General features: G+C 39.8%; 2 protein-coding genes across 2 annotated transcripts in view; one reads left to right on the top strand and one right to left on the bottom strand.

Moving 5' to 3' along the window:
- The window catches only part of LOC311305824 (alpha-actinin-2), a 139,599-nt gene that overhangs the window by 45,946 nt on the left and 73,056 nt on the right, over positions 1–20,597 (bottom strand). The window lies entirely within an intron of this gene.
- ctbp2l (C-terminal binding protein 2, like) overlaps positions 14,925–20,597 on the top strand; it is a 50,182-nt gene continuing 44,509 nt past the window's right edge. The window contains exon 1 of the mRNA XM_084433759.1: positions 14,925–15,055. The gene's annotated coding sequence lies outside the window, so the exon portion shown is untranslated. The remainder of the gene's footprint in view (positions 15,056–20,597) is intronic.

Here is a 20,597-nt window from a genome sequence, read left to right as displayed (position 1 = left end):
TCATGAGAAAGGGCTCTTTTAACCCAATCACTGCGCTTTAATACGCATGAGATCGCATTACAGCAGAGAATTCAAACAACATGCCGAGCATGAGAGCGGTTTCTGCGCCGAACGCCGCAATGAGTTTAACACTCGCAACACAGATCATATACGGACCGTGTTTCAAGATTTTATGGGCATATTTCATATCCTCTAGTGCTCTAAACATATGTCGGCATACACAGTGCTGGTTTATTTCATCATGTCTTCTTCAGATGAAATATATGTGCAAATAAGGACACTTGTACAGCCGTACGTCTGATCATGAACGCAATGACACAAAGGATTATTCTGATACACAGAAGACGATGTAGAACAATGGACAAAAGAACAATGTCCATTGTTTCAATGTCTGTCCATTGGAAAGTCTTTGATTCAAAGAACAATGGACAAAAAAGTAACTGCTTTTTTTCATGATGGAAAATGAAAACATTCATGCAATAGAATTGACTTGAGAGCCAAGGAATCAGAGGGAAAAAAAGGATTTTGTTCCTTTTCAAAAGTTATTAGCAAAACGTTAATATAAATTTGGACAGTTGGTGGCGCTAGAGAGATTGAGTTAGAGACTCCTAATTGGCTATGGTGACAGTTCAGACTAGGGCTGTCACTTTTTATTCGATATTAGAATATGCATTCGAACATGAAGTGAAATATCCGAAATCGAACTATAAATAAACTATCCGGTTTTTAAAATGCCATGTTTTGCGCATTTTTTACAGTCTATGATTAGACCGTTTGCTTTTTATTTTATTGTATGCCATCTCATCCAGTAGCGGCCGCTCTAAACGTATTGTAGCGTAGGCCCATGACCAAATCAAGCGAATAATAGCATAATAATATAATAATAATAATTTTAGCTTGTTTTGAAAATGGAAGATAACGACAAGGCTAAAGAGACCGCGCTGTAATTCCTGCCTATTACACACACACACACACACACACACACGACCCACAGAAAAGACGCGTGTCAGTATCGAGTTCTCTTTCGGGCTTGAACAAACCACTACACACAAATTATGCCAAATGTCCGTTTTGTCGAGTGTCCTCATAAGAGCAGTCTTAAATTATTTAAATAAAGTCTTAAATGAACGTAGAGATTTGTGAGAAAATGCGACGCGTGTCAGATCGCGTCTCTGTCCGCAGCGGCTGGTCTTAAAGTGTCATTAATGTTAATCAAAGAACAAAGGTAAGAGAGTAAATTACTCACTCAGACCCGGCACCAGGAGGATTATTATACCGGTAGCCTAATCATGAATGCACTCACAATCTTTTAACATATCTCCGGCGAACGGCTTTTTCACGCAAAAGAAAAACTGTGATAGATGGACCTCTAAACCTTTACGCTGAGGAGAAAATCCAACGCAACTTTGAGGAGACCAAGAGAAACATGATTATGTATTTCTGCTCAGCAACACTGGACATCAGTCATACGGCAAACGCTAATACCGTTTCATATACTGTCTACTTTCTATGTATAACAGTTCTATCTAATAGCGTATTAGACAGGACTGTTAGACAGATCGTAAACTAATGAACACGGAGAATGCGAGCGCTGGCGTTCTCAGCGCCGTCAAAATAAAAGTCTTAAGCCCCTTTCACACAGAGATTCCGGAAAATACACGGATAAAGTGATGTGGGATTTGACCCGGGTTCGTTTGATTTTGGTTCATTCACACTGCCAGTGATTTTCCGGAATGAGAGAGTGCGTTCACACACAACCCGTAAAAATCCGTAAAGACACGTGACATCGATGTGACTTGTAATGTCTCAGCAGCGTCTTAGGTGTGCGTATGAGCTGCGATATCTCTCTCGAGAAACCACGCTTGTGCATTTTTTTCTCTGATTCGATCATAAACTTGCGCATTACGTACCGTTTCACAGCTGGCGAACGATCCCGGCATCAGCACCATCACTACGACACGGCATTATTACGGCTTTTGTTCACACAGCGCGCGTTCCGGGACTGAACACGGCAATGTTACTCGGTCCCCAACCCGGCATCAATCCCGGGTCGTGTTTGCGTTCACACAGAAGGCGTTCTGGCAATTTCCCGGCAATTTGCCGGGATCATCGCGCTGTGTGAAAGGGGCTATAATGTCAAGCTTGGCTTCCGTCACTTCAGAGGTCATACTGGCGATGCAAATGCAACCAGGAAAACGTTCCTAGGGGAACCATTATTTCTCTGGGAACCGACCTGGAGGCTAGTCCCTAGAACTACCCGGTGCGAAAGGCCCTTATGTCAGGATCCAAGCTCCCTCTTCTGCGGCTGGCGCTGGTTTTCCCGATCGAGTTTCTGTTCCCTGTTTCAGAGGTTTTTCCCGCCACTCAGGTGTCTCTGGGCCTCTTCCGGGAGGATCGTTCTGTTGTATGGTTACACCATCCAGCTTCTACGGTTCCAACCCGTTCTGGCAGGATTTTTACCACGATGATGCTTTCTGCAAGATCTTGACGTTTAGACAAGAAATGCCGCACTTCTAAAGCCCTATTCGGACGGGACTAGTTAAACATGGAGAGGTGGGGTAAAGTAATTATTACCAGAGCTTCTCAGTGATTTTAGTCCCGTCTGAATGTTCATTCTCAGTTTTCATTACGGACAATGTCAGTAAAGATTACAGCGACTTTTACCTTCTGTAAAAAGGTCCGGAAAAATAACCTCAGGTAATACAAACCCCGTGCGAATAGACCCGCTGTAATCGGTGTGTAAATCGAGTTACCACTCCCACTTCTGCTAGTTTTACTGAGATTTCTTGTCCCGTGCGAATTGGCCATTATTATTACAGATGTCCTGTGGTAAAAATACATTACTCCCTCTACCCTAGTAAAACTTATCCCGTCCGAATAGTGCTTAAGAAATACCCTGGTTTGCGTCCGATTTGGACTTACGTCACCTAAATCATGTCCTCGGAGTAAGAAAATTCAAGATGCTGACGTTAAAGTCCATCTTGTCTCAATCCGAACCGGAGATTAGTTTGTGACCGTCGATTTAAGAATGTGTACTTCCACATCCAGTTCAAGACACTGTAAGGTCCTCAGGTTTGCTTTCGGAACAAAGCTTCCCAAAACTGCGTTCTTCCGTTCGGACTGGCTCTGGCTCCTCGAACATTCACAAAGTGTATGGATGCGACTCTGGCCCCCGTTGTGTCTCCAGGGTGTCCGAATTTCGAATTACCTGGACGATTGGATGATATCAGCTCAATCACAGGGTTCAGCAGTAGCTCATCAGGATTTTGTACTCAATTATTGAGGAGTCTAGGATTACGGTTGGACTTGGATTCTTGCACAATGCAGGCACGTTGGTTTCCCACACGTGTTCGCTCATTACAAAGCTGTCTGATCCAGTTCAGAACAGACTTTTTAGGCCATGTAGGTTTATCTTATCGTATGGCAGCAGCGCCCCCTGTTGTTAAATTGATCTATCGCTAAACCCTGCCCCCCTGTGCTGCTGAAATACAAATAGAAACTTCACAATGTTAGAATAGTCATTTTTCTGAAGATGTCAAACACACACCAGCAGAGGGCGACACTACACACACCAACATACAGAGAGAGACTGCGTACTAGCATACTGTGTGTGTGTGTGTGTGTTTACAATGATGATGTGAGGAATACTCCATGTCTCACATTACCTTTTCATTAAAGACATGACTGAAATATCTGTTACTATGGAAACGTTTGAGCAAAAACTATGAGCATTATGCAGAATTACATTGTTTACAGCGTTGCTTGGGCTGATGGGACACACACACACACACACACACACACACACATCAGCGCTACGCCTACACTGGAAATGATTCTGTGTTTTGTGAAAGCTTTCATTAGCTTGTTCTCCAGTGATAACTGATGAATATTTCCATCAGAGAAGTAATTTCTTGTCAACATGTTGCTTGCTCACACACTCACACACACACACACAAACTATCTCTCTCACACACACTCACACACACACACACAAACTATCTCTCACACACACACAGACACGCATTAGAACTAATGAGCATTCAGGCAGTGGATCGGAGCACAAACCTCTTAATATGATGATGATGATGATGATGATATTCCAGAATATTTCATGAAACACGTAACTGTATAAACATTCATATCAAATCAGATTTGAGTGTAAATATGATCAGAATAAATCATCACATATTACCGTATACTCGTGTAGAAACTGAAGGAGCTCCAGCAGTCAGTTAATGAGATGTGAACGAGTGTTTTGATGGTAATTGTTTCTGTGTTCTGCTCGTTATCTCTGAACTCGACAGCCTGGAAACATGTTCCTCTGCTCTCGCGGCTCGTGTTCGAGTTCAGCTCGCAGTGAGTTTGAGTTCAGGCCAGAGATTCTCTACTCATTTTTCCTCAACTTTTCCTAGATCAGTCCTCTGATCATCCTCATGTTTGTGTCGGACAATCAGGAGTGTGTGTGTGTGAGTGTGAGTGTGAGTGTGTGTGTGTGTGTGTGTGGACTCCGAGACTCAGGGATTCTGGGATTGTAAAAGTAGGTTGCAGCAAAAATGGTGAAATGGGACAGAAAGCGTCTGATTCGTCCCTCAGTGTCTCCGACTCGTTCTGTGTCTCCTCTCATCAGATCATCACGTGTTTCCCAGCATTCAGGAGTCCAGGATAACACTGCAGGTCCTGCTGTTTCATGTGTCAAAACTCTTTCGATTGAGACTATATTGATGTAAAGTTTTCTGGTTTTGTGCAGATGTTTCAGGAACCTCCAGTGCGCGACTGCAAAAATCATTTTGTTTCTTAATGTTATTGTCTTTTCCATTAAATAAACATCCTTAACATAGGAAAGGGCACCTATTATGCCCCTTTTCACAAGATGTAAAATAAGTCTCTGATGTCCCCAGAGTGTGTATGTGAAGTTTTAGCTCAAAATACCCAACAGATAATTTTTTACAGCATATTTAAATTGTAATTTTTGGAGCTCAGAAAAACATACCGTTTTAGTGTGTATCCCTTTAAATGCAAATTGACTACTGCTGCTGCCGGCCCAGGGGGCGGAGCCTCACGCTCAGAGATCATCTGATAATATCAGAACAGAAACTCCGGTGTTCATTTCGACTCGGAGTCGGACAGTAATGCCCACAGAGCCAGAGAATATATGATGTTTTATAAACAAAGTTCGGGAGGAGCACGTTCAAATAAGCAATCCAATCTACTCGTCATCAAACAATTATGTCTACCCTAATCAGCATGACTAGAAGTATATATATATCCACACTGTCAACTCACCTAATATTCCTTGACAGTTTTTCAGCATCCCTCCACCACCCCGACTCCTCACTCTTGGCTTAATCTTTACAGCCAGGAATACGGGGGGAGTACTCTGGGTTCGGGCCGAATACCGAGCCCGGAGCCCTCTCCTCGGACAGCACGCCAAATACGCATTTATTCTATCTAACTTATTTGTAAGTGTGAACTAGTGAAATGCTGTATGGAGATAGAACAGGAATAGTTTAGTTTAATTACGGTTATTTGTCATCTGCTTTTATCCACTATTAATACAAGCCTGCTGTAGCAGACCCTGTCCGAATGATGACCAAAAAATACTGATGAGTTCAGTTAAGTTTATTGTACCTCACACAAAAGATGAAGCCTCAGTTTTACTCCAGAAAATCACTGTAAGAGCTGAATAAACACAGTATATAAGTGAGCATTAAAGTCTTATCCATAAACTCTCTCTCTCTCCATTTCATTATCATCAACATACACAGCGAAGTATACAAAACACTCGTTACAACTAACAGTAAACAAATATACACACCTTTTCAGTGGGTGCTTAATCAACTGGTAAACTGTATATCCACGACTGGATGAGCTGTCATAAAGCGCGCGCTCTCACTTTCATCTCTGCCGTGGTCAGTAACGTTAGGCCTGTCGCTCTGGAGACTGTAAGCTGAATCACGAACAGTACAGATCCATCCTCGAGTAACAACGAGAGTAAATGAAGACTGCTATGTTCATTCATACATACAACAACAACACACTTCAATCGCTTAGGAGACATTCTTGTCTACAGCTGCTCCAGCGTGGAAACAATGGCGGACTGTGTCCAGCTCACTCAGGGCGGGTCTATGCTCAAACTGCAGTGTCAATCAACAGTCGTGGGAGGGGCCTCTGTCCAGCTCACTCAGGGCGGGGCTATGCTCAAACTGCAGTGTCAATCAACAGTCATGGGAGGGGCCTGTGTCCAGCTCACTCAGGGCGGGTCTATGCTCAAACTGCAGTGTCAATCAACAGTCGTGGGAGGGGCCTGTGTCCAGCTCACTCAGGGCGGGTCTATGCTCAAACTGCAGTGTCAATCAACAGTCGTGGGAGGGGCCTGTGTCCAGCTCACTCAGGGCGGGTCTATGCTCAAACTGCAGTGTCAATCAACAGTCGTGGGAGGGGCCTGTGCAAAGTGACGTCACATTGGCCCAAATCTGAGAACAGCTTGTTCTGAGACAGTGCTTATGATTTATGGGGATTTAAAAAAAAGCACATGGTGTATTTTTATCATTATAGAGTGGTTGTGTACACACACTGCCTACACACATTTATGTTCAAACACCATGTAAAAGTGAATTTTGCATAATAGTGCCCTTTAAGATACATTAACCTGATGCAAAATTGCATAAGATAACAAGATCAGAAATGTTGGTAACACTTTACAATAAGGTTCATTAGTTAACATGAACTAATAATGAACTGCACTTCTATAGTATTTATTAATCTTTGTTCATGTTAATTTTAAAATGTACTAATACATTATTCAAATCAAAGGTTGTATTTGTTAACATTAGTTAATGCACTGTGAACTAACATGAACTAACATGAACAGCTGGATTTTTATTAACAAACATTAGCAAAGATTAATAAACACTAACAAATTTATTGATCATGCTTAGATCATGTTAGTGAATACATTAACTAATGAACCTTATTATAAAGTGTTTCCGAAATGTTAACTAAAATCACTAGGCTATATATTTTCTAAAAACAAGTATCGTACAGTTTTTCTTCTCAACTAAAATACAAAACATGCATTTCACACTTTAAAAAGTCTTTAAAAATCAAATTGATAAAACTCTCTATTCTAAGTATAATAGAATGAAATATCTGAACACAAATGAAGTAGATCATCTGTGTTTTGCAGAAACTGCACTGAACACACACCGCGACTCAGCAGAAGTGTGTTAACCTGAACACACACCTCGACCCGGCAGAAGTGTGTTATCCTGAACACACACCGCGACTCTGCAGAAGTGTGTTATCCTGAACACACACCGCGACTCTGCAGAAGTGTGTTATCCTGAACACACACCGCGACTCTGCAGAAGTGTGTTATCCTGAACACACACCGCGACTCTGCAGAAGTGTGTGCACACACACGGGGTTTCAGCAGTTCTGAGGGACTCTCGTGTCTCGTTCCGCTCCGTCAAGCGTGATGTAAACGTCTCTATTTCCTCCGGCCTCATAAAGATCCGCGACACCGTCCCGCTCACAGAACGTCTCGGGAAGAAAATGATTATGAGCTCGACGCCACTTTCCCCAAATGTGTGTAATTCCGCGCGGGCGATAATGATGTCATTACAGCCTGATGCTCTGGCCCTTCATTATTTTAGACTCACATGACCTTGTTATCTGTCCCGCACAGGCCAGAACACTGGAGCGCAGACACAATCGTCTCGGGTCGTTTCTCGGAGATAAACAGAGACGTGGATGAATCCGAACTGCTCGTTCATGTCTGATCACGTCTCCCGAACTCGGGACATTCAGTCAGAGGAACCTGTTCAGGTCAGATGGGCTGTGAAGTGCCGGAGAAAGCAGGATCTAAATGCTATGGCATATGGCAAGCCGTTTTAACTTTTATTCATTTCCAGGATATGAATTCTTGATATCAACAATTACATTTTCACTAATTAAAATGCTCATTCTAGATATCAGTAATTGAATTTCAACTAGTAAAAACTATAATTCTTGATATCTGTAATTGTATTTTCACTAGTGAAATGTCACCATAGGCTGCCATTCAAAATCAATTGTTGATATCAAGAATTGATTTCTTACTAGTTGAAATTCCGAATATAGTTTTTACTAGTTGAAATTCAATTCTTGATATCTAGAATGAGCATTTTAACTAGTATAAATCGAATTCCTGATATCAATTACTATAATTTGAACTAGTTTTTTTATTTTTCTATTTTTTTTATCATTTGAACTAGTGAAAACTGAATTGTTGATATCAAGAATTCATATCCTGGAAATTAATAAAAGTTAAAACGGCTTGCCATAAAATGCAGGGTTTTTTACTGAAGTAACACGAGGTAAATAAAGTAAAACAGATAACGCAGAACCTAAGGACACAAAAAAGGACCAAAACCACGAGGATCATAAGCAACCATTAGCCTACATGTAAAACAAGTGAAACACAAGGGCTATAAATGCACGAGCTTAAAGGTGCTTTTCACTCTACTAAAGCATAAAAATACCATATATGTTTTGCACATATTTAGGAAACCTGCTGAGTTCACACACTCGTTCCTCTGAAAAACACCAGTTATTTTACTGTGAAATGTGTGTTTCCAGGCTGGAATGTTTGTTTCTGTTGTGGTTTGTGATTCTTCACATTGCCAATTTGCCTATTTTCATTGTCCATTGCACTCGTTCCTGTTGCGTGTCTCAAACTGGCGACCCGCGTGAGCGTCGAGTCTGAGGAGGCGGGAGAAACGACTATCTCCCATATTTTGAATTTAGACTGCAGTACCTATTTCCACCTCTAGTTGTCATTCTTACAGACTGCACCTTTAACTATAGGTAATAAGGAAACAAGATACACCTGGGAAGACTAATCATAATCAACATGAAAAACTACATAGAACTACAAATCATGACACAAGACAGGAAATAACATAAAAATCCACACAAGAAAAGAGGAATCATGACATGTCAGTGTTTTTCCGAGATCTGAATGTCTGTGTCCGGTTGCATTATGCACCCTAAGTGTAATTTTCCCTCATGATTCCCTTAAACTTGCAGAGAATAACCCTTGAAGGCCACGTATCATGTCGTTTTCCATTTGATTTAGTTTTTGTGCTCTACTAGAACAGGTTTTCCTGCTTGAATGTTGATTATTCTCCTCATATTCTCCATTGTTGCGGCTCCTCTCTTCCCAGTCTGTCAGTAACGCTCTGTTTATTCCTGTCTCTATGAAGCCCCTCCTTCTGAAAAGCACACTGTGCTCTGATTGGTCGGCCTGAGCAGTGTGCCGGCTCACCATTGGTCAGCTGTCGTGTCATGGTGGTCACGTGACCAGTGTCGGCCAATAATTAGCCGGCATTCTGCTGTTGAACCTGAAAGCTGTTTACTGTTTACTATGCGAATAGTGAAGGAGATCTGACACCGAAGAGAAGAAATGGTTGAATAAAGTCGTTATTATGGGGGTTTAAGTGCACAAAAAGTATTCTCATCACTAACATTACATTTGGATCACTGTGGTCACATGGACTATTTTAACGATGTCTCGGATTTCATCAAAAATATCTGATGAACGAAGGTCTTGCGGGTCTGGAGTAATTACTGACAGAACTTTTGTGTAATAACTGAATGTAGAATAAACTGAATGTGTTTCAAATGCACAATAACTTTTACATATCTATATTAAACCAGTCTCAGAAATTTGAACCAGTTCAATCTTGCTTGTTCAGCAGCTTTAAACGATTCTCATCCTCATGATTAAATTAAACTGATTTCAGATTTATGCTGATTCTAAGGAATTTGAATAAATGCATTTTTAAATTATAAATTAATAGATGCAAATATGCCATAACTCATTTTTTAAATGATATTCCTCAGCGTTCTGAAGTTTTGTTTTCTTGTTCCTCAGGATTTATGGCATCACTGCCGGAGTCGAGGATCATGACCTGCTGTTCTCCTGCGGGACGAGTGACATTAACTCAGCTTGACTCTCTCTCTCTCTCTCTCTCTCTCTCTCTCTCTCTCTCTCTCTCCCTCTCTCTCTCTCTCTCTCTGTCTCTCACACTCTCTTTCTGTCTCTCACACTCTCACTCACAAACAAACACACACTCACACACACATACACACACTCTCTCTCTCTCTCTCTCTCTCCCTCTCTCTCTCTCTCTCTCTGTCTCTCACACTCTCTTTCTGTCTCTCACACTCTCACTCACAAACAAACACACACTCACACACACATACACACACTCTCTCTCTCCCTCTCTCTCTCTCTCTCTGTCTCTCACACTCTCTTTCTGTCTCTCACACTCTCACTCACAAACAAACACACACTCACACACACATACACACACTCTCTCTCTCTCTCTCTCTCTCTCTCTCTCTTTCACACACACTCGCACTCTCACTCACAAACAAACTAACACATACACACTCTCTCTCTCTCTCACACACACACACACACACACACACACACGCACATTTTTGAATGAATGATTCAGCATCAGTTCAGGGCATTAGTATCATCACTGTAATGCTTCCACAGGTTTACACAGATCATGCTCGCGCGTTCACACACACCGTCACTGAACACGTGATTCGCTGCTGTCAGAGACGCTCATTTGCATATTAACAAGATGGAAGTGGAGACTAACAAATACAAGATGACCTGAAGCAGGACACGATTAAATCTCCACAGTGTGTGTTTTTCTGTGTTCTCAGACTCTTAATAACACACACACACACACACACACACACACACACACACACACACACACACACACACACACACACCCCGCAGGACACACAGATTAGAGTGTAACCACACAATTATCAGTGTTTGAGGATTGCGCTAATGAGACGAGGCTGTTAACATCTGTTGTGTTGTGCAGAAACACACTCGTCTGACTGAAAGAGAGAGAACAACAGCAACACACACTGATCACGTCACATATGCTGATAATCGCTCAATTAATAAATCATCCTGTTTACAAGAGTAATTCCCCCAGGAATGAAAATGTTGTCATCATTTAGGCCTATTTGTTGTACATCAGCATGTTTTATCAAATATAATTTTAGAATAGAAAATGTGCTGTTTTACATAAGTGTGGCTGCATTGGAGCGCAAGCTAGAAACATCGTTCCTGAAGCAATATTATATTTTTCACTAATATTCCCTTCCTCTGCAGCTCTGATATCTCATTCAACATCATATTGACTCCATATCTGAAGTTTGAAATGAGCTTTGACATTTAAACATCCGGGGTCATTATGATTGAAAAAAGAAATTAATACTTTTTATTTAGAAAGGATGCATTGAATTGATTTTGAACTTTTTTTATTGTAACAAAGAATTCTAATAAATTCTGTTCTTTTGAACATTTTATTCATCAAGGAGTCTTGAACAAATGTGATACATTTGAATAAATGAAAAAATATATATAATTTTTTTTATTCTATGATACTAGAATTAACACTTTCCACAAAAAAGTCGTCACATTTATTTATAAAGCGCTTTTTACAATACAGATTGTTTCAGTCTGTACTAAAATGTTACTAAAATAACAAGTGTTATTTTTAGTATCATTGATACTATTTTAATTTTTGTCAATGGTTTTAATTAGATTTGATTTTTGATTTTTTTATGTTATGTAATATTAGTTTTTGCTTTTTAAAAATGTCTATTTTGTCTATTTTAAAATGTCTCGTTTTTTTAATTAAGTTTTAGTTTATTTAGTTTTAGTTACTTTAGTACTTCAGTAATTTGATGAAAATGAGAAATGTTGACTTAGCAACTGAAATTAAGTAAATGTAATAATTTATAAATAAAAATGTAATAATACGATTTTTTATATTTTATTTTATTTCAGTTAACGTTTATTTAATTTCAAGCAATGCAAATGTGTTTTATGGGATTTTATTTTAGCTTTAGTTAACGACTGTTATTTACTCTTTCATTTTTGCATCAGAAAGGTCATATTTCATCATATTTCATCATATTTCATCGCTCAGAGATGAAAGCGTGAGTTTGACGTCATCTCACAGACAGTCTTCAGCTCACCAGCGCGTCATTAGCCTCTAAATTACAAACATAATTAGCAGAAATGATTCCCGTGGAGCGTCCTGAGGGCCGTCAGTCTGTCTGATCAACAAGCTCCAGAACTAACGCATCACATCTTTACGCTGTTGCTAATTATTCTCATTCTCAGAGATTTATGAAGAGGAAGCCACGTTCTCGGTCTAAATTTATTCAGTGTGATTTTTTTAGCCAAGACACTATTTGTTAGTCTTGATCAATGGCTGCCAAACCCCTCCCCTTCCTTCTCATTAATATGCAAATGAGAAGCTCCATGTCTTCAGTGTGAATGGCTGCATGTGGGCGGAGCTTATTAATGATTGAAGAATGATTGATTTAGGAATTCTTCTATGAGAGATAAGCAGCTTCGCCAATATGAATCAATCATAGAAATAAAACACACACACACACACACACACACACACAATAAGAAAAAATCATAGAAATAAAACACACATACTCATTCTCACTCAAACTCTCACACACACACACACACACACACACACACACACACACACACACACAATATGAAACGAATCATAGAGATAAACTCTCCAACAGTCTGTGATCTGCAGGCCTGAGCAGAAACACTCTGGGAAAGGAAAGCGGTCAGTAGTTCATCAGCAGACTGATAGATGAACGAAGGTCTCAGAAATCTGAAACATCTGCAAAACCCTCCGTCAGAAACATCTGCATCTCCATGAGGTTCGTCCAAACAAACATCAAGCTTCTGCCATGAGGTTCTCCAGTGCAAAAAAGTCTTGTTTTCCAGCACAGAGATCTAAACACTCTTAGATCAAGACCTCACAGTCTATGGAGCAACACGACTGAAGATATAGTGTTTTCCAATTGCTAACACACCATTTTTCAAACTAGGCTGGTTTTATCACAATTCACAAAACCCACACACCCAAACTGCAAAATACCTCATATATCCTGCAGAATGAAGCACTGCAACCTAAACTACACACAGCATTATCAGAATCAAACTTTTGCACGAGATGACACACACTTCATCCATATTAGCAGATTCCTGTCTAACGACACACTGTTGGGCATCATGAACAGCTCTCATCTTCAGTATGCTTTTCCATAATGCTAAAATAGTTCAAATTCTAGACAATTCTTCAGATTGTTCACATGCACAGAAATATTTGCAGACACACACACACACACACACGCTGTTCAAACATTTTTATTTTTATTTTTCACCAAACAAGTCAGTGCAACATATGACCAGCAGAAATATTTGCACTGGACTGAACAAAAATATGCTCACAAAACACAGTAAAGTGAAAAAGATTGAAGTGTTAACGGTGAAGCATTGAGGAGTTTGGTCAGGTGACACGTGTATCGGCCAATCAGATCATGGAGTGTCATTTTGAATGGCAGTGTTTTGAAATGGCAATCATGTGACTTTATGTCAGATTGTGTGTGTTACGCAGAGAACCGTGTTCAGTGTGTTTAAAAAGTGCCATTCTGAACTGAAAATGTGTGTAAAGCAGAAAATGTGTTTTGACTTTTGGAGACTTGAGAAGAGGTTTTGCTCTGTGTGTGTCAGTGTAAATAACTGTGCTGTGTGTGTCAGCTTAGTGTGTTAGCAACTGGAAAAACTGTAAGTCTTGTTTAACGAGAGACTGATCAAAATGAAGTGAGTTATGAACATAAATCTTCGTTTCCCTTTGATTAAGTTCATTTTTCTGACCCCATTGGCAGATATTTGTTCATAAACTCACTTCATTTTGATGCATTTCTCAGAAAAGAAGACCTTTTCACTTTTTGCAGTTTCCTCACAGCTAAACTCTCACTAGTTAGAGATGAAATCACAATCCTCAGAGTAATGTTCAGTCAGATGGAAAAGCATCAGTGTTTGAGTGCTAGCTGTGTTTGTGATGGTCAGTGAATATGAAATATGAAGATTAAACTTCCCGACAGCGAGTCAGTGTTGAGCCGCTGTCGTGATTCTTTCAGTACAGTATATATGAGAAACATGTTTAAGACGCCCAGAGGAATACAGATATGGATTAATCTGACGGCTGTCGTCATTAAACATTTACATGACAGAAGACGTGTGTGAATAATTCATGTCAACTGTACTTGAGCTTATAATATACACTCCCGCTCCGCTCATCTGACACACTTACAGTTATACATCTATGAAATCTGCTTTACACAAATAACACTGATCTAATAACTCAACTATCATCAGACATACACTATCAGTGATCTCATCATCTCATGTGGATTTTCAGAAGGGGTTTCATATATATTTCAAACATATATTCATATAGAAGTTTGTGTGAGAGAAAGAGAGAGAGTGTGTGTAAGTGTGTGCGTGTGTGAGAGAGAGAAAGTGTGTGTGTGTGTGTGTGTGTGTGAGAGAGTGATGGTGTGTGTGTGAGTGAGTAGTGTGTGTGTGTGAGAGAGTGTGTAAGCAAGTGTGTGTGAGCGAGTGTATGTGTGTTTGTGTGTGCATGTGAGGGAGAAAAAGTGTGAGAGAATGTGTGTAAGAAAAAGAGAGTGTGTGTGTAAGTGTGTTTGTTTGTTTGTGTGTGTGGGGGGAGAAAGAGTGTGTGTGTGTCTGTGTGTGATTGTGTGTGTGTGTGTGTGACTGTGTGTGTGTGTGTGTGTGTTACAGAGGTGGGTGGTGTGTTGTGTCATTGGGTTGGGCGACTCGAGACCCCGCCTTGATGAAGGACAGTGTGTGTGTGTGTGTGTGTGTGTGTGTGAGGTGAAAGCGAGAGTGAGGAAGAGCGGAACACAAACACTCGCGCGCTTCCTCCTCCTGTGGCGCGCGCACATACACGCGCTCGGTCCGGTTACCGGAGCCGGTTCGGTTCGGTTTGGATTTTTCGCCCGGTGATGATGATGAAGATGATGAAGTTTCTAGGTTCTGTGTGAAGGTTTGTGAGGAGGACGATCTCCCGGAGGAAGAAGAGCTCATGAACTCACCGCTGACTGACAGCAGACATTAACGGTAAGACCAGAACCGACTGACTGAACGGGTCTCAACGGGCTTCAGTGGCTCTGATCGATCGATCGAGTCGAATTGATCTGATCGGGATTCACGGTGTGTTTATTATATATATATATATATATATATATATATATATATATATATATATATATATTGAGAGAGAGAGAGCGAGAGAGAGAGAGAGAGAGAGAGAGAGAGAGGGGAAAAGGGAGATTTGAGAAGTTTAATGTGCATTCGGATATAAATTGTAGCTTTTTCATGCTATATTAAACTATGAATGGGATGTTTGATTAATTGAATATAAATGTATTTATTTTTTTGCCGATGTCACTAACAAAAAGTACCATGGTAATACCATAGTTATTTTTTTTCTTTTTTTGGATAGGCTATGTAGCCTATAATGGTAATACCATGTTTTTAATAGTAACCCATATAAAACTGGTGATCGTTTAGTAGCCTACCATGGTATCAAATTATCATGGCATTTCTGGTAATTGTGGCAATTATAAGTATATTGCATAATTTCGATTCAGATGTTCAGTGTTTGTCTTGTGGAATCATATTGTGAACATCAACAATCTGCAGTGTGATGATGATGATGATGATGATGGTCATGTAGATGTAGAAAAATGAATGATGTCTGATCACCGTGGTTTGTGGTTTGGTGTTGTTCACTAAGATGTTCAGATGTTTGTGCTGTTCTGTTGAGGGAATTAAGGCTGAAGGTGAACATGTGTTTAAACAGAATTAAATGAGCATACATGTTGAAGATTTTCACACTGAATTCGATTCGAGGTCATTCTGTGTTCTTCACTTGTAAGGATAAAAGCATCTGCTAAATGAACGAGTGTAAAAACATGTTTGATCTCAAGGGTTCTGCTCAAATGATGGGGATTAGAGAAACTTAAGTTCCATCAACATGTGCATTTTTGTACAAAAACAACATTTATTGAAGCGTCCAGAACACACGTGACCTAGCCAGCCTGAAGGCGGAAGAGTTTGTGATCAGGTTGGAATAGGACAGGATGATTTGTGAGTGAATCATTCTCTGGAGTGGCTCTTTTAAATGAATCAGTTTTAGTGGTTCTCATTTGCATATCGTTAGCCTCATAGCATTTGCCTAAGTCCTTTTAAAAAAAATATTACTTAGGCAATTATGCTTTGAGGCTAACGATATAAGTCTGAACACGATGAAATGTCATGAAAGTGACAGAAATTCATAAACAACATTAAATAATTATGAATAAATGTATGCACATCTCCAGACAATGTAGTAAACACCACTGTACAGATGTCCTGTATTATACAAAAGTCATCCAGAGGTTCTGTATTTGTTTGTATGAGTGATATTTGTGATGTATGATAAAGTTGCACTAGTGTACGACTGCAATTACAGCCTCAAACATATAATCCAGCTCTAATTGAACTCATATTAATGATGGACCCAAGGATTTGCATTGATATACTCTTCCAAGGGTGTCTCAAAAGGCAAACGACAAAAGCCTTTCACCGTGAAGAAAGAGTCTCTTGTAAAGGGAAAATCTCTATTGCGAGTGTTAAGTGAAATGGAAATGATTCATATCATCAGCTGAAGAATAATAATAATAAGTGTATAGATGATTTGATCCTTCAGGGTTTTGTGTGTGTGCTCTTGTATTCAGGACTTTAGATCAGTCTCAAGGTTAAAGCTGTGCTTTCGCAGATATAAACACTTGAAATCGAGCGTGAGCTAGAAGTGTTCACATGCTGAGTATATTTTGTATGTTATATATAAAGTGTATATTCCCTCCTGCCATTACAGTGACAGAATGAGCAGATTCTGGTTAGTTGTTCATTCACAAACCTGCTTTAAATCATTTCCAGACCCTTCGCTCTCTCTGTTCCTCTGTGGTGAAACTCAGAATCTCTATGAGAACTGAGGAGAACATCACAACTGAAGACATGAGCACTAAACTCACCCACAACTAGGACTGTTGAGATTATACATTATATAATATACATTAATCATCCTGGTTATTATTCCATATCATTGTGCAGTTTAAATTTCAATCACATTTTGCCAAAGAACATAAAAACCACTGTAGTAAAGTACATAAAGAAAGTCAAAGGTTGTTTGTGGGTTTAATCAGACTGCATTATATTATATTATATTATATTAATTACATTTAGTGCTGTCAATCGATTAAAAAATAATACTGTGAATAATCTTCACAAATTCATAATTTTTTTTAATATATTTTTATTAATTATATAAATATTCTTTTTTATAGCATTAAAGTAAACCATATGGGCTTATTTTTATTATTAAATTATTTATGATTCCAAGTAAAAAAATAAAATAAAAAAACCACATTAGGTCTACACTGTAAATGACAATTAAATTATTAATTGCAATTATTTGTATGACAATTATCTGCATTTCTCTTCTGCTTTAGTTTGTGCACTAATCTAGTTTAAGCTTTAATGTCGCCATTGTGTTTATGAATATTGAGGCTTTATGATGTTGCTCAGTTGTAACTCACTCTGGATAGAAGCGTCTGCTGAATGAATGAATGCACTGCTGTGCTGATCTCAGATCAGGCCTCGTTTGCTCTGATCGTCCTCAATTACAACACGCAGGAATCCTGTCCAAGCTCAGCTTTAACCTTGAGACGGATCTAAAGTCCTGAGTAAAAGAGCACTCACACTCACACTCACACTCACACACACACACAAATCATCTATACACTTATTATTATTATTCAGCTGATGATATAAATAATTAACACTCGCAATAGAGATTTTTCCTTTACATGCCAGAGACTCTTTCTTTTAATATAGACATTCAGACGGATTCCTACACTGCAAAAAAATATATTTTCTTCCTCAGTATTTTGTCTGGTGACTTGAGAAATTAAGTAAAATTATGCAAGTTTTTGCTTAAAACAAGAAAAAGTGTCTGCGAATGGGATAAAAAAATAATAATCTTGTTTTCCCTATGAATTCAGTTGATTTTTCTGACCCCATTGGCAGATTTGTTTTTGCTTGTTTTAAGTTAAAAAAAAGCATAATTTTACACTTTTTAAGACTTCTAATATCTTCAGTCATTTTGCTTCTCCAGTAAATGTATCTTGATTTAGGAAAGTTTAGATATTTGCACTGTAAGCGAGACAGAAACACTGAGGGAGAACAGGTAATGTACTTCTATCATGACAAAGCAACAGATTAAAACTATTTCTGTGAAGTAACAGCAAGTAATGCATGAAATATGTTTCTGGCCTGAATGTGGAAGTATATGAACGGCTGATGTCTAAGAAAGTGCACTTTGAAATCGAGGAAACACTGATAGTTCACGGCATGCTTTTGTCAAAGACTGTATATACAGTATACACCAAGACCCTTCACTAATATTGCTAATGAGAGAAACTGAAATGCACAATATGACACATATTTGTGTTCACATGCTTGTGTTCAGTGTTTCAATCTTAAAGGAATCGTTCACCCATAAATGAAAATTCTTGACATCTCGTTTTAGTTCCTCCACTGTGTTTTTGTAACCAAAACTGTTACCAACATTCTTCTGAACATCTTCTGCTGTGTTCGGCAGAGACGTGAGGGTCAGTAAACTCATTTAGAGTTAGTTCATTTTTGAGTGAACTATTTCTTTAAGTATGAAGCTTATGAAGAAAAGCATTCTGGCCTTCGTGAGTGTGTGTGTGAGTGTGTGTGAGAGAGAGAGTGTGTGAGAATGTGTGTGAGAGTGTGTGTGTATGAGAGAGAGTGTGTGAGTGTGCGTTTGATTTATATTACATTGTGGGAACCAAATGTCCCCACAAGGATAGTAAAACCTGAGATCACCTCCATTGTCACCAGCCAGCCAGCCAGCCAGCGGTCCCCATGAGGGGAATGGGTAAATAAACATACTAAATTATATTTTTTTGAAAATGTAAAAATGCAGAAAGTTTTCTGTGATGGGTAGGTTTAGGGGTAGGGTTAGTGTGTGTGTGTGTGTGTGTGTGTGTGTGTGTGATGGGTAGGGTTAGTGTAAGGGGACAGAACATACAGTTTGTACTGTATAAAAACCATTAAGTCTATGGAGAGTCCCCACAAAGATAGTGAACCAGACATGTGTGAGAGTGTGTGTGTGTATGAGAGAGAGTGTGTGAGTGTGTGTGTGTATGAGAGAGAGTGTGTGTGTGAGTGTGTGTGTGTGTGTGTGTTTGGATTCTTCTCGTCCCAACATCTGAAGGTTTCTCTGCTACGATCTTGAAGTCGCGTCTCGAAGTCCTGAAGGGTTTGTGTCTGAACATCACTGAGTGTGTGTGTGTGTGTGTGTGTGTGTGTGTGTGTGTGTGATGATCCTCTCGGGGAATAATCAGGTGTTTACGAGCTCCGACTGAAATATTCTCTCCAGCTTTATAAGCTCTTAATTACTGTTTGTGTGTCGATTCCAGGAGATCTGATTGGCTCTGATCTCACACACACACACACACACACACACACACACACACACACACACACACACACACACACAGGACAGATGGCGACCCTTCTCTCCCTGCACGGGAACACGAGTGTCTCGCTGTGAATACGAGGTCGTGTTCACTGAAGCGTGTGTGTGTGTGTGTGTGTTGAAACACCTCCGTAACATACAGTCAGTTGATCTCAGATCAAACCGTTAGCGAATGACAGATGACGGGAACATTTCTCTGATCCGTGTGTTAAAGCATCTCGCTGACTGTTGAGGTTTATCACGAGTGTTTAACGTACAGGACCTGAGAGAGAACAGCCTGGTTCTGCTGTGCTGTAACGTACAGGACCTGAGAGAGAACAGCCTGGTTCTGCTGTGCTGTAACGTACAGGACCTGAGAGAGAACAGCTCCTGGAACAGAAAACAGAAAACACGCTTCTTGTCCACGACACGGCAAGAGTTTAGAGTCAAAATCGCATAATCTGACATCATCACAAACAAGAATAGTGTGTATATCTGAACCCGGCATTAATGTGAAACCTGCCGTGTGTGTGTGTGTGTGTGTGTGACTCCTGCACTATATAGTAGATGGAAAACGGTGTCAGATGAGAATGTCCCAATTTCATTCTTACAAACATTCATACTATAATATAGAACATACTTTTTTAACATTAACATTATGTTTCAAACCGAATGTAGAGTGTACAGTGTGTGTTAGACACAGCGATTCTCTGGTGTTAGAAGAGAAGAGAAGAAGAGAGGAGGAGTGAAGAAGAGAAGAGAAGAGAAGAAGAGAGGAGGAGTGAAGAAGAGAAGAGAAGAAGAGGAGGAGTGAAGAAGAGAAGAGAAGAGAAGAGAAGAAGAGAGGAGGAGTGAAGAAGAGAAGAAGAGAAGAGAAGAAGAGAGAAGAAGAGAAGAGAAGAAGAGAGGAGGAGTGAAGAAGAGAAGAGGAGAAGAAGAGAAGAGAAGAAGAGAGGAGGAGTGAAGAAGAGAAGATCATGTGAGGGACGGTAGACTGTGAATGTTTTTGGAAACTGAAGACACTGAACCATCTGCACTCGACAGGGAAGCAGAGAGACGAGAGTCACTGCT

Source organism: Rutilus rutilus (genome assembly GCF_951802725.1).
Source record: "Rutilus rutilus genome assembly, chromosome: 16".
Classification (NCBI taxonomy): domain Eukaryota; kingdom Metazoa; phylum Chordata; class Actinopteri; order Cypriniformes; family Leuciscidae; genus Rutilus; species Rutilus rutilus.
This window is presented reverse-complemented; position numbering and strand designations above follow the sequence as displayed.